Source organism: Mastomys coucha, unplaced genomic scaffold (genome assembly GCF_008632895.1).
Source record: "Mastomys coucha isolate ucsf_1 unplaced genomic scaffold, UCSF_Mcou_1 pScaffold12, whole genome shotgun sequence".
In the NCBI taxonomy this organism is placed as follows: domain Eukaryota; kingdom Metazoa; phylum Chordata; class Mammalia; order Rodentia; family Muridae; genus Mastomys; species Mastomys coucha.
The window spans coordinates 72,436,436-72,449,566 of record NW_022196894.1 but is presented as its reverse complement, the minus strand read 5'-3'; the positions used below and the strand labels follow the sequence as shown (position 1 = coordinate 72,449,566).

At 37.0% G+C, this 13,131-nt stretch overlaps 1 long non-coding RNA gene across 2 annotated transcripts in view; it reads right to left on the bottom strand.

The window, feature by feature from the left end:
• The window catches only part of LOC116086061, a 73,295-nt gene extending 60,480 nt beyond the window's left edge, over positions 1-12,815 (bottom strand). For both annotated transcript variants that reach the window (XR_004116802.1, XR_004116801.1), the window contains exons 1-2: positions 12,673-12,815; positions 4,221-4,399 (exon numbers count right to left, since the gene is read on the bottom strand). This is a non-coding gene — a long non-coding RNA (uncharacterized LOC116086061). The remainder of the gene's footprint in view (positions 1-4,220; positions 4,400-12,672) is intronic.
• Positions 12,816-13,131: the final 316 nt, after the last annotated feature.

Below are 13,131 nucleotides of genomic sequence, written 5' to 3'. Positions count from 1 at the left end.
GATTTCCATTCAAAGTTCAGACAGATCCTTGACACATTTCTCTGTATACAATAGAACCAACCATATATGTTGAATCATTCCAGTACAGTACACAAAATCTCATGCCACAGTTTAAATTCAAGAGAGGCATGACATTTGGCTTCTCTTCACACACCTTCACCACATAGGAAAGTACTTGTCCATAGCATGTGATACGTCTTGCTCAAATGTGTAAGTGAACATACTTTCCAATCTCCACATCCACTTTCTCAAGGAAGGCTTCTTCCTTAATCTTGCCTGGCCAAAACATTGAATAGCCAGTCATTTTCCTGTGGTCTCCTTGGATAGACGGCACATGAATTTATTTTAATTAGTTAAAATGCCCAGAATTCCCTGCTTCTGTGTCAACACTGTACTTGGCTTGATTGTTTCTCCTGAAATAACCGTGCTGCTAGTTTTGTTTTTCTGTGTTATTATTTATGGAAACTGGGTTTGGGAAGAAGCAGCTCTATGAACTCCCCCTATGATTTTCTTCATTTGCCTTAAGTTTTGCCTTGTTCTCTCATTTTTTGTCCCAAGCTTTTATTTAAAGCTGAGCATGTCTCCCAAAAAGATGCTGTGCTGGAATATGGGTTGTCATTGTGGAGGTCTTGAGGCAGTGCTAAGGAGTGCTTTGCAAGGTGGTACGGTCAGGGAGCCATATTCTTTGAAAAAGTTTAATGTTGATGCCACAGAGATTTTTTTCTTGTGGGAACAAGCTATTTCAAGGAGATTTGCTTGCCTTTTTGTTGCTACTACTCAGCAAGGGAACTTAAGATATGCTAGCACAGGACTCCGCCATGGACTTAATTACTTAGTCCTCATTTTTATTCACAAGATCTCACTAAGTTTCTAGGCTTGTTTTTGATATACAATCATCCTGCCTCAGCCTTCTAAATTCCTGTGCCTCTAGTAGGCCATGCTGTTTGTCTTGAATTCCTCACTTTCTTCTTATCCAGCTATATGACATTTCATCATAAAGTCCCATTTGGATGCTATCTGCCATGAGGTGCTGACAAGAATCAGCAGATTCAGACCTTACTCTTGAACACTGGCCAAGGAAAACGTTTTGTGTTGGCGAAAGCCATAGCAACACACATCAAGCTAACATGCATCCTTCAGTAACAGCAGTTGGACCATGTAAACTCATGCCTGCTTACTTCTCTCTCTTCTAATTTGTAAGCTGCCCAAAGACAGATACTTCAAAAACAGAATCACCTTTAAAATGGAACTTGAGTTCTATGTTAGCATCCAGTAATGCCCTTTGCTTTGTAGTATAATTCCCTTTTTAGTATATGGGGATTTTTAAATTAAAACAAATTAATAAGTGGAAATATTGACTTTGCTTACTTGATATAAATAGAAATATTGCATAACAATTATAGGTGTGTATGATAAGATGTCCTGACTTCAAAGCTGGGCTTCTGTATTTAATCTGGGGGATTTATACTGTACTTTCTGGCTATTCACAAAGAATGGCTACTCTCAGTATCAGCATGGAGATCTGGCCTTCTAGAGACTGGCAGTCATTAGCAGAGTCTCCAACTGAAACAGAGCCACAGGCAGTGGCTGTAGGCTTCATCTCTCCAGTGTTAACAATTTTAGGCAAAGCAGATGTATTCAGCCTTGGCCTGTCTCATGCTGTTTTCCATTTCTTTCTCTGTTTTCCATATTTCCAACCTACTCATTAACTGCAGAAACAAAGAAACCTGGGGGGAAGATCACAAGCACACAAAATTTGGAGTCATGGTCAGTATCCCTGCATGAGAAATAAGATTCAAAGACACTTAGGGTAATCCTATGCAATCTATCAATATAAGACCCTTAAATTAACATATGTCAGACTTCCTCCTTATATTCTTATTTCAAATGAGGTAAGTGAATGCCTCCCATCTACCATCTATGACACCTAAAGAGTAATCTTCTTAGAGGAGACAGTGACCTTGAGGGAATCTTTTAAATCCCGGGTTCCATTTGGTTTATTTTTATCTTCTTTTCTCTAATTCACTATTTGCCAATAATAATGATTTCTTCCCCACATTTTTAAAAATACATTACTAGAATATTAAATAGATCCTTATTATTATTCTAGTGTCAATAAAAATTCTGATTAATTTATTATTTTCTCTTTGTAACCTTAATACTGAGACATCGACTTTTTGGGCTTCTATGTTACTTTATTTCACTTATATTTCTGTATTATAAATTCATCTGTGTCCAATACTTTTTTGCATTTCTTTACTGGTATTCCTTTAACAGTTTAGTCACATTAAAGAAACATTCTCCAAAATAATAATATTATCATATTTATGTCCTGAAAATAAAATTATTAAGATATATCACTATTATATTTTTAGTATTTTATAAAATAGTATTGAAAATTGTGGAATACAATTACAATGCAAAATAAATAATTCAGAAATCTTAATTGTCAAAAGAATAATATTTTATCATAACAAATAGTGACTACTTTTTTACAATAATGTAAATTATATATAATTATCTGCTGCCTATTTGCTGATCTTAGAATACAACTAATTGCTGAGAGATACAAATCCATATAAGTTAGTATGTTTATTCTCAGGAGCTTATTTAAATGTTTTTATCATTGATTTCATAAGTTTTTAAAGCTGATATTATAGTGCATTTAATGTTTAATGACTTACACTAGCATGTCTATTTCATTCTCTTAAAAATCAAAATGCTCCTGAACAGTACATAATTATATAATATCTATTCCTGAAAAAGAACACAAATTCATCTTTAGCAATAGCTTTAGAAGCAATCTTTTCATTTGTTTACCATTAATTCTCTCATCTATTCATCTTTATTTTTTACCACACTATTGGAAATTGAAGGGAATGAATTCAAGACCTCAGGCATACTTGGCCAGTGCTCTACCATTATATGCAGCACCAAACTGTATATTTAAAGAGTCTGACATCCCAAAACTTTATACTATTCTGTCATCTCATAGATGAGAAAATTAAAATTCATAGGGGTTAAGCTGGTTGCCATGGTTGACATAATTCATCAATCAAATAGGTTTATTTTCTCCCTGGAATATTCTTTCTATGACAACCTTTAGCAGATCCATTTGTAGCATCAACCACCACCAATAATGGAAGAGTGGCCTCATCTGGCAAGAACTGACATTCTTCTGAATAAAGATATGAGATGACATAGGCAATGGCTTTGAGCTACAGTGAGAACATATGTGCTTGCATAATGAGAACCTGTAATCATACGTGTATTAGTTACTTTTCTGTTTGTGAAGTGACATTTATTTTTAGCTTATAGTTTCACAGGGAATCCAGCCCACCATTGTGGGAACAGCATGGAAGTATGATCATAAGACTAGACTGGTAGTAGAGAAGCAGAAATATCACATATCATCTATGCCTAGGAAGCAGAGACAGAGAACAGGATATGTATTCAAGATATAAAACCTTAAGTCCCACATCAACTGACATACTTTTCCCAAAAGTCTGTATCTCTCAAAGATTTTATAACTTCCCCAAACACCACCAACTATGACCCAGTGTTCAAATAAATAATCCTATAGGGGAACGTTTTTAATTTGAACCACTACATTCTGCTATTAAACACCATAGGCTCATGGCCATCTCATGATACAAAATATATTTAATTCATCTTCAAAAGTTCTTGGGCCTGTAACAGTTTCAACACTATTCAAAAGTCCAAAGTGGTTTCTAAGATCCAAGATATTCTCATAAATGGGTCTGATAACACAAAAACAAACAAACAAACAAAAAACAAGCAAGCTAACAAGCAAAAATCAAATTCCATACATACAAGGCACAATAGTAGATAATATACATTTCTATTCTAAAATGGAAGAATAGGGACATGGTTTAGAGAGAATGTAGCAAACTAATAATGAAAAACATTAGAACAAACACAGAATCCTTCATAGCTTCACACTGTGGCTTTTCTGGGACTCTGTCCCTACCACAGTTTCTGTGGTTTTGGTGGTCCTCTGAAAGTGCAGAGGAAGAATTCATAAAACCCCCAATTTTGTGTATTTTTTCTTTAAAATTAGTGCCAAATATATAATAAAATTAGTACCATGCCCTTCTGTTAGCTTGAGATGCACCCTGGCTGCCTTGTATCTCAAATGTGTCAGCTTCTGTATGCTGAAGCTCATGAAAAAAAAAAAGTTCATGTTAGTGCTCCTTAACTGATTTTGTAGGCTGTGTTCTTTCATCTGCTCTTGGGACCCTTTTCCTCCTACTGGGTTGCCTCATCCAGGCTTGATTTGAGAGTTTGTGCCTTGTCTTCTTGCATCTCATTATACATGATTGATTGATATCCTTGGGAAACCTGCTATTTTCTGAAGGAAACCAGAGGAGAAGTCGATCTGGAAGAGAGGGACAGAATGGTATTAGAGGAAGGGGAAGAGAAGCTGTGTTCGAGATGTATTATGCATGAGAGAAGAGTAAAAATATGTCTGGAGACATTTTATTTTCCTCGAAGGAAAAAACCTTTAGGCTCTCTCCTTCCATGTGCTTTAATATTCTCTGTGTGGAGTTTGGTCCTCAGGGCATCTTTCCCGTTGTTTCAGTGCAGAACTTGAGGCTTGGGTTTAATGACATCTATTTCTTTATCAATTAGTCTGTTTATCAGCACATGGCATGATTAATGTCTTAAACTTCTTAACCTCTCCAACCTTCATCTTTATCACACTTTTTTTTTTCCATTTTCATTCTAGACTTGCTATGAGCATTCAGTAATTACCATGCCAAAGACTCAATATTATGATGACTTGGAATGGTCTCTGCCAAAGAAATTAGTCCTTTAGTTTTTTAACTCACACAAATACTAAGATTGTAGACTAAATAGTTTTAGCCACAATATATCACACAAACAGTACCTGGTTCATGCTCTGATAGATTTCCTGATTCCTGCTGCAGCTTCTTGGGATAGACTTCTACTGCCTTGGTTAACCTTAGGATCCCTAACCTTGGCGTTCCAACAAAAATGGCGCATTAAGTTCTGCCCCTGGCACCTACTGGCCTTTCTAGCCAACATTTCTAATTCTTCCACAGAATAGATGATCTATTTTTTTTAAAGTCACCAAATATATTCAAAGGAAAATGGCATCAGAAAAGCTCTATGAGTCATATAAAATTCAAAACAATACAAAACAAATAAAAACAGGTGAGGCAAAAATGGTAATGGAAGGACTTTATTAATGAAGTCATATAAGGTCCATTGATAAACTTTGTGTCCATTGTGTCACTGCCTTTGAGCCGCAAATGTGATGTTGATCAAAAGAAACAGGAACTTTCAATCGAAGGCAAAGACATTATAGTAAGAAATGTATGCATTCAATTGGAATATAATTAGCTTTGAAAATATGGACCATGTTCAAAGTGCTTTGAATTGAAGTCTGTTTATCTTCAGATCATTAGCTTTTGGAAGAACACAAAAGAAAATTTGTATCCAAGTATTTTAATATTCAATCCAGAAATATGTAACTAACAAAACAAGTACTAATGATGTGATATTTCCTGTCTTTATCTATTTTTTAGGTTATGTATTATTCTATTCTAAAGCTTAATTGAAATATTATAAGGTATATACTATATTCTTTCTAACAGTATGTTCGCATACCCTATATTTCCACAGTGCACAAAACAGCACAAATTACTTTGTGGAAATGGTAAGTCCTTCCATTACCATTTCCTGAGACCTCACCTTGGGAAAGATGGCTGAATAGATTTTCTATGTGCTGTCTATAAAGAGGTTAATGAAGTTTATATTATTATACCATATCTTCCTGTTCTCTAGAATGGCTCTGGCTGATGTCCTAGTATATTAGTTTGTACTTAGAGTCAATCAGAAAAATATAAGTAACAGGTCTGAATTTGCTTGAAAATTCCTAATTTGGATATATGTTTGATTCCAATCCAACATAAAAATACCTTCATAAATGATTCATGCGGGATATTAAAAAACCATGCTTAGCATGAAATTCCAATTATTTTCTTTTGTTATTCTTTTTCACTGGAAAGATATTACGTATGTACAAATTGTAAAGCATCACTCAGAATACTTTGATTTGTTTTCTGTTTTCTCTAGTTTTTAGTAGATGCCTTTGGATTGCATTGGTTTGTATTGTAAACTCTCAGAAATCCTTTCTGGAGAAATAAAACTCACAAGTCTCTCAGGACACTCTGAATTTCAAACAAGCTTTTGTTAAACTTTCTTTATTTTTTCTCTTTGTTCCTCCACATACTCTGTTCAAAAAGGAAACAGCTTTACACCTATGTGCACGCAATCCCCATAATTGTGCCATCCATGCCCTTCCCTTCAATACTTCCAAATGTTGATGTGAATGTGTTTATCCATTCATTGTAACTCTATTGATGTATATGATAATCCCCAAGCACTGGAAATTTACACTATGATATTGGTGAACAGCTAGTATGTTCTAGGCACAGAGTCAATAAGAATATCACTGCATTTGCTAGTTGTTTATGAAATATTCAATGGGGAGTGACAGAATTTCTAAGAGAATGCAGTACACTGTAAAGGGAGTCATTAGACGCTTTAAAACACAATAGCATACTCATAGTTGAAGGAGCTAGAAAAAGGATCCAAGGAGCTGAAGGGGTTTACAGCCCCTTAGGAGGAACAACAATATGAACTAACCAGTACCATCAAAGCTTCCAGGGACTAAACCACCAAGCAAAGGATATACATGGTGGGACTCATGGCTCCACCTGCATGTGTGGCAGAGGATGGCCTAGTCAGTCATCAATGGGAGGAGAGGTCATTGATCCTGTGAAGGCTCTATTCCCCAGTGTAGGCGAATCTAGGAAGTAGGAGAGGGTGGGTTAGTGAGCAGGAGGAAGGGAAGGGAATAGGGTTTTTTTTCCAGAGGGGAAATATGGAAAGGGGATATCATTTGAAATATAAATACAGAATGTATCTAATAAAAAGTATATGTCTAAAACATTGAGATCAATAGAAAGGAATGGCAAAGAGCTTTCCTCTTGTTATGAAAGCAGGAACACTTGGTAGGGAGGCACTTAGAATGCCCAAAACTGTATAGATTTTTTTCTATTATTGTTCTCACATTTAGTTGTTTCTAAACAAGAATGATAGTTAAATCTTTCAAAATGTATTCAAAGCCTCAACAAAATAATGCTCATGTTTGTGCTTCTTCTCTACTTATTATAAAGAGTAACTAATATGACTCTATTACTCTATCATTTTGCAGAAGAGCAATAAAGGGTTGAGAAAATAACATGCATTATAGGAGGTGGATCTGAAATTTGACCCAGGTCCTTGGATCTGAAAAGATGACCTCTCGGTGTTTTATGTTGACATGTGATTTTGTTTGTTTGTTTGTTTAATGTTTTGGCTAACTTCTAAAAATCGTTTCACATCAGAGTAAGAAAAATCTCACTTTTCTCCAAAAAATTAATTTTCTATTTTTAGTTGTTCTGATTAGTTATGAGTTTTAAGACTAATGCCAAAATGTCTCATACATGCCTAAAATATTTTACACAGTATGTAAGGAAGTGGACCTTCATTGAGTTTTCAGAAAGAGATAGTAAGAAATCAGAATGGCTAGGATAAAATACTCAGGTGACAGCAGATGCTGGCAAGGTTGTGGGGAAAGAGGAACACTACTTCATTGCTGGTGGGATTACAAGCTGGTACAACCACTCTGGAAATTAGTTTGGCAGTTCCTCCGGAAATTGGACATAGTTCTACCAGAGGACACAGCTATACCACTCCTGGGCATATACCCAAAAAATACTGCAACATGTAACAAGGACACATGCTCCACCATGTTCATAGCAGCCTTATTTATAATAGCCCAAAACTGGAAACAACCTAGATGTCCCTCAACAGAGGAATGGAACATCTACAGAAAATGTGGTACATCTACACAATGGAGTACTACTCACCTATTAAAAACAATGAATTTATGAAATCCTTGGGGAAATGGATAGACCTGGAGAATATCATCCTGAGTGAGGTAACCCAATCACAAAAGAACACACACGTTATGCATTCTCTGGTAAGTGGATATTAGCCTAGAAGATCAGAATACACAAAGTACAAACCACAAACCATAAGAAACTCAAGAAGAAGGAAGCCCAAAGTGAGGATATTTCATTCCTTCTTAAAAGGGGGAAGAAAATACCCATGGAAGGAGTTGTAGAGGCTATCTATGGAGCAGAGACTGAAGGAAGGGCAATTCAGAGACTGCTCCACCTGGGAATCCTTCCCATAATCAATAATCAAATCTAGACACTATTGTGAATGCGAGCAAGTGCTGGATGACAGGAGCCTGAGATAGCTGTCTCCTGAGAGGCTCTGACAGTACCTGACTAATACAGAAGTAAAGGCTCACAGCCATCCCTTGGACTGCGTACAAGGTTCCCAATGAAGGAGCTGGAGAAAGGACCCAAGGAGCTGAAGGGTTTGCAGCCCCTTAGCAAGAACAACAATATGAACTAACTAATACCCTCAGAGCTCCCAGGGACTAAAACTCCAACCAAAGAGTACACATGGTGGGACTCATGGCTCTAGCAGCATGTATATAGCAGAGGATGGCCAAGTCAGTCATCAGTGGACAGAGAGGCCCTTGGCCCTGTGAAGGTTCTATGCCCCAGTGTAGGGGAATGCCAGGGCCAGGAAGTGGGAGAGGGTAGGGTGGTGAGCAGGGGGAGGAGGAAGAGAACAGGGGATTGTTTTAGTTTTTGTTTTTTTTCTTTATTTTATTTTATTTTTCTTTTTTCTTTTGGAGGGGAACCTGGGAAAGGAGATACTGTAAATAAAGAAAACATCTAATTAAAAATAATAATAATAATAAAGAAATCTGCTGAGGTGAGATGAGGAAAGATTTATTTGTTTCTGTGCAGCTTATTCACCTGCATAAAATGAGAAATTTCAAGTTCCTTTTTAAAATAGGTAAAACGTATCCTTTCTTCTTGAATCATTGAGCTTAATTATATCTTTTCAAATTTACACATATGTGGAAACAATCAATCTCACTTAAATGAAACAGCAAAGCCAAAGTGTGTATTCTTGGTGTAGTTGGACTGAATACGTGTTCATGGCTTTGTTTACCTGTCTTGTTTATGAATACATTGATTAAGAAATACAGGGGTTAATTAGCCTTGGTTGGTTCATCTGTTAGAACTATAAAATAATTTGTCTGACATTTCCTCCTAGTGCTCCTTTCTATTTTTATTTGGGGATCATCACCTCACCTTCTGCATGCTGACTGAAGAAATTTTTTATTTCATGTACCAACTGTGGCTCCCGCCCCTTCCAAATTCTGTTTCGCTCATATCATCCCTGCCAGCTTTGCAAGAGGAAGGCAGACACAATGAAGACCATCTACTGTTAGACACTGACCGAGCAGAGAAATACAGACAGATGGATAACAGATAGTAGGGTTCTAAGAACCCTACAATTTATTGAGGCAAATAGAGGAGAGTTGAGTAGCAAATTACCCACACTGTTCACAAGCCAGCAGGCAGCCCTGCTTGCCAGCTACCCAGATTGTTTCTGGGTAATTTGCTGCATTTCTACTTCGTTGTGCTATATCTAAAGGTATGACTTTGAGTTTTTGAAAATCCCATCGAGAAAGGTCTGCCCAACAACAAGTAATATTTGGAATGTCATGATGTTTGGCAAAATGCACAGGCTTTTATCTTGCAGACTGACAATGACAACTTTGGACCTGATATTTCTTAGTATTAGAAATAAGAGATAGTTTATTGTAGTTAATATTTGTAGAACCATTGTTTTCAATTTATATCCTTTCCCTCTCTCATGGCCACAGCTGGAAGTTTGAGTGTGATGGGAGGCAGATGAATTTTAGATATAGAAGTTACGTTTTGAACTCAAAATTTTCACCCTGCAGCAAATTTAGATGAAAATCAAATAGCAATGCTCTAGGTTAGTAAATGACAAACCAGGGTATAACAGGAGTGCTTTTATAATATACTCTTGGGGAAGGAATGGAAAAAAAATGGTAAGGAAAATTGTGTAGGAGAAGCAATGTTATATGGGTTTTTTATTGTTAGAGCTCACTACTACATACTATGGTTTATCATTAATCTCTTAGAAATGAGGCTCAAAAGTCATTTTTAGACAAATTCATTATATCATATGTTGGAATCTGTTCTTTGAAATTAAGGCAATGATTTGGCTTAGCCTCTTATTTAATTTATTTTTAAATATTTTTAGTTAGTTAAAATTAAAAGACCTAAAATTTAGACTAAAATTATATACTTAAAATATAAAAACTAAAAACTTTATGGACATAAAATAGAGACAACTGTGTCAAGCTGGCCTCCAAGAGATGTAAGCTAAACAGGAAAAAATGAGATACAATAAAACAATGGAAAAGCCCCCAAAGGGGAGAAAAGTGTCTCAAGAGTAAGCAAAAGGGTCAGAGACATACCTGTTCCCACTGTTAGGAGTCGCACAGAACCAACAAGCTGTCAACCATAACATATAGAGAGAACCTGTTACAGTCCCATGCAGGCTCTATGCTTGCTACTCCAGTCTCTAAGAATTCATGCATTATGTTTAGTTGATTCTGTGGCTATGGACTCCTGGGACCTTCGTTCTTTAGTGGTTTTGTAATTGCACTATAAAACTAGATAGAAAACCAAAACAGAGTTTACAAAACAAAAAAAAAATATATCATTTATAAAAATATATATGTAACTACATATTTCATGGAGGAATTTAGCGAAGGTAAGTCATCATTAATAAGATGTGTTTTGTGGGCTTGGGGGTTGCTAGATAGCACATCATTTTATAGCAAATGGAGACAGCACTGAATAACAATGTGAATCAGCTTCTCGAGAGATCTTTAGTCTATCTCAGTTTACCTGGTGTCTTAGGAAACATTACAGTTAGAGATGTTCTCTCTTTCCTGTATGCAGGGAGAAGCTTACTTCTTCTGTACTTGTCCATATTCAGATGGAAGACGTTATTTTTACTTAGCTACTCAGGTCAGAAGGTTTAAATAACCTTGCCAATCCCTGCCCCCTCACCTTCCACCGCTAATCATTATTCCAGTAATCCTAGGTGCTAAATATCTCCCAATTTTAGTCAGTGCTTGCATTTCCTATTTTAAATCACTGTCTTTTGTTGACACTTCTGTCTTCTATAGACTTGAGATTCCATAGTCCCTTTGTCTTATTCCCACAGACTGATCAGTTGAAATCAACATTTCATATGGGAATATTCTCTGCTTTGTGCAGATGAAAACTTCATCTTTCTCTAGATTTAAATTTTAATGTTTTCCAAGTTATAGAATCCAAACACAAAATTGATATATTTTGTCTCATGCTTATGCTCAAATACTACCTTAGTATAGTACATGTGAACCATGGACATCTTATATCCTAGTAATGCGGATCAGACTTTTTTCAGTGAATATTAGAGTTCAAAAGAACAGGGAGCATATATTTGGAAATAACACCTGGCTATGTGGCTGATAGGTATAAGTATTTAGAGGTTATTCACTCATTCATAAAGCTACTCCTGTTTTCTACATTTAATTGTTTAGATGATTCTTTTACCTTCATGCCACTGCCCTCTGTCCACAATAGACTATCCTTCACTATTCATAGAAAATGTACTTGCTTAGTGAATTACTCTACCATTGCTAAAGTCCATTGGACATTTTCACAATAAATCAACCATAGTGATCTTTTTCTTCCAATAAGCCATAATATCTATCTCTTCTCGGCAAAGGCGTTTGAACAAAATAAATGACAGTATATGGCAAGGGGAACCACCAGTAAAAAGCTTGTTGACCTGCATTTGGTTTTGTGATTCTAACTTTATTCAATAACAGGTATCTCTGACATAAGTCTCATTCAACTACCAGAGATTTTCCAAAGTTAACTCTCTTCAGTTATTGCTGAGTTGTGCTTTTCATATCACTGGAAAGTTATCAAGCAGAAACTTAGGCATTATCACTGGAGAAATATTTTGCTTTAACACTACTTCACTCCTTCAAAGTCTGAATCTCTAGGTAGTCCCAGAGAATGAGGATATGAGAGGCTTCCAGGAATCAATGAGGGTGAATTTAGTAGAGATGTCTATCAGTGGGATGTGGAGTTTGAAGAGGCCCTGTCCTATACTTTCAGGTAAGATCTCCAGTGGTAGGATAAGGACATAAACCTACCCACATAACTTTTGATTCCAAATCTGTCCTGTCTAAAAGAAATACAGGAACAAAGATGAAGCAGAGACGGAAGAAATGGCCAACCAATAACTGGCCCAAGTTGAGACTCATTCTACAGGCAAGCACCAATCTCTGACACTATTAATGATACTCTGCTATGCTTGCAGACAGTGGCCTCGTATAACTGTCCTCTAAGAGGCTCTATCCAGCAGTAGACTGAAACAAAGGCAGATGCCCACAGCCAAACTTTGAACCAAAGTCAGGGACTCTTATGAAAGCGTTGGAAGTAGGATTGAAAGTTCTGAAGGGGATAGGAACTCCACAGGAAGAGACCAAAAATATCAACTAACTTGGGAGCTCAGACACGGAACCACCAACTAAAGTGCATACATAGGCTGGATCCAGTTCCCTGGCACAACAAGTGGAGTGGGAGGATGTCCTTAAAGCTGTACCTGTGGGTGTAGGGCAGTAGTCTGTTCAGGCAACCTAGGCCCATTCTAGTCATAGGCCTAGAACCGTGGAACACCCAGTGGACAATTTCTGTTCACAAGGGACAGTAGGAGTTCAACTGTAACTCCTGGGACCTTGGCTCAGGTTTCAGTCCCAACCCCCCCCACCCCCGACAACGGCCCCAGAAGGAGAAGTGTGCTCTATCAGGTAGACAATGCCCCAAGTTCCCAGCATTCTAGCTGGACCATTCCACCAGCCATCTGACCACAGCCAGGCATCTGACTACAGACAGATAGCCACGCCTCACACAATATAAGGGGCAGTTTCCCCCCTCCTCTCTCTCTTGCCCTCTGTCTCTCTTCTCTTGTTCTTTGTCCCCTCTCTTGCTCTCTTGCCTTCTTGCCTTTCTCCTCTTTCTCTTGCTCTTTGTTCTCTCTCTTGCTTTCTTGCTCCCTTGCTTC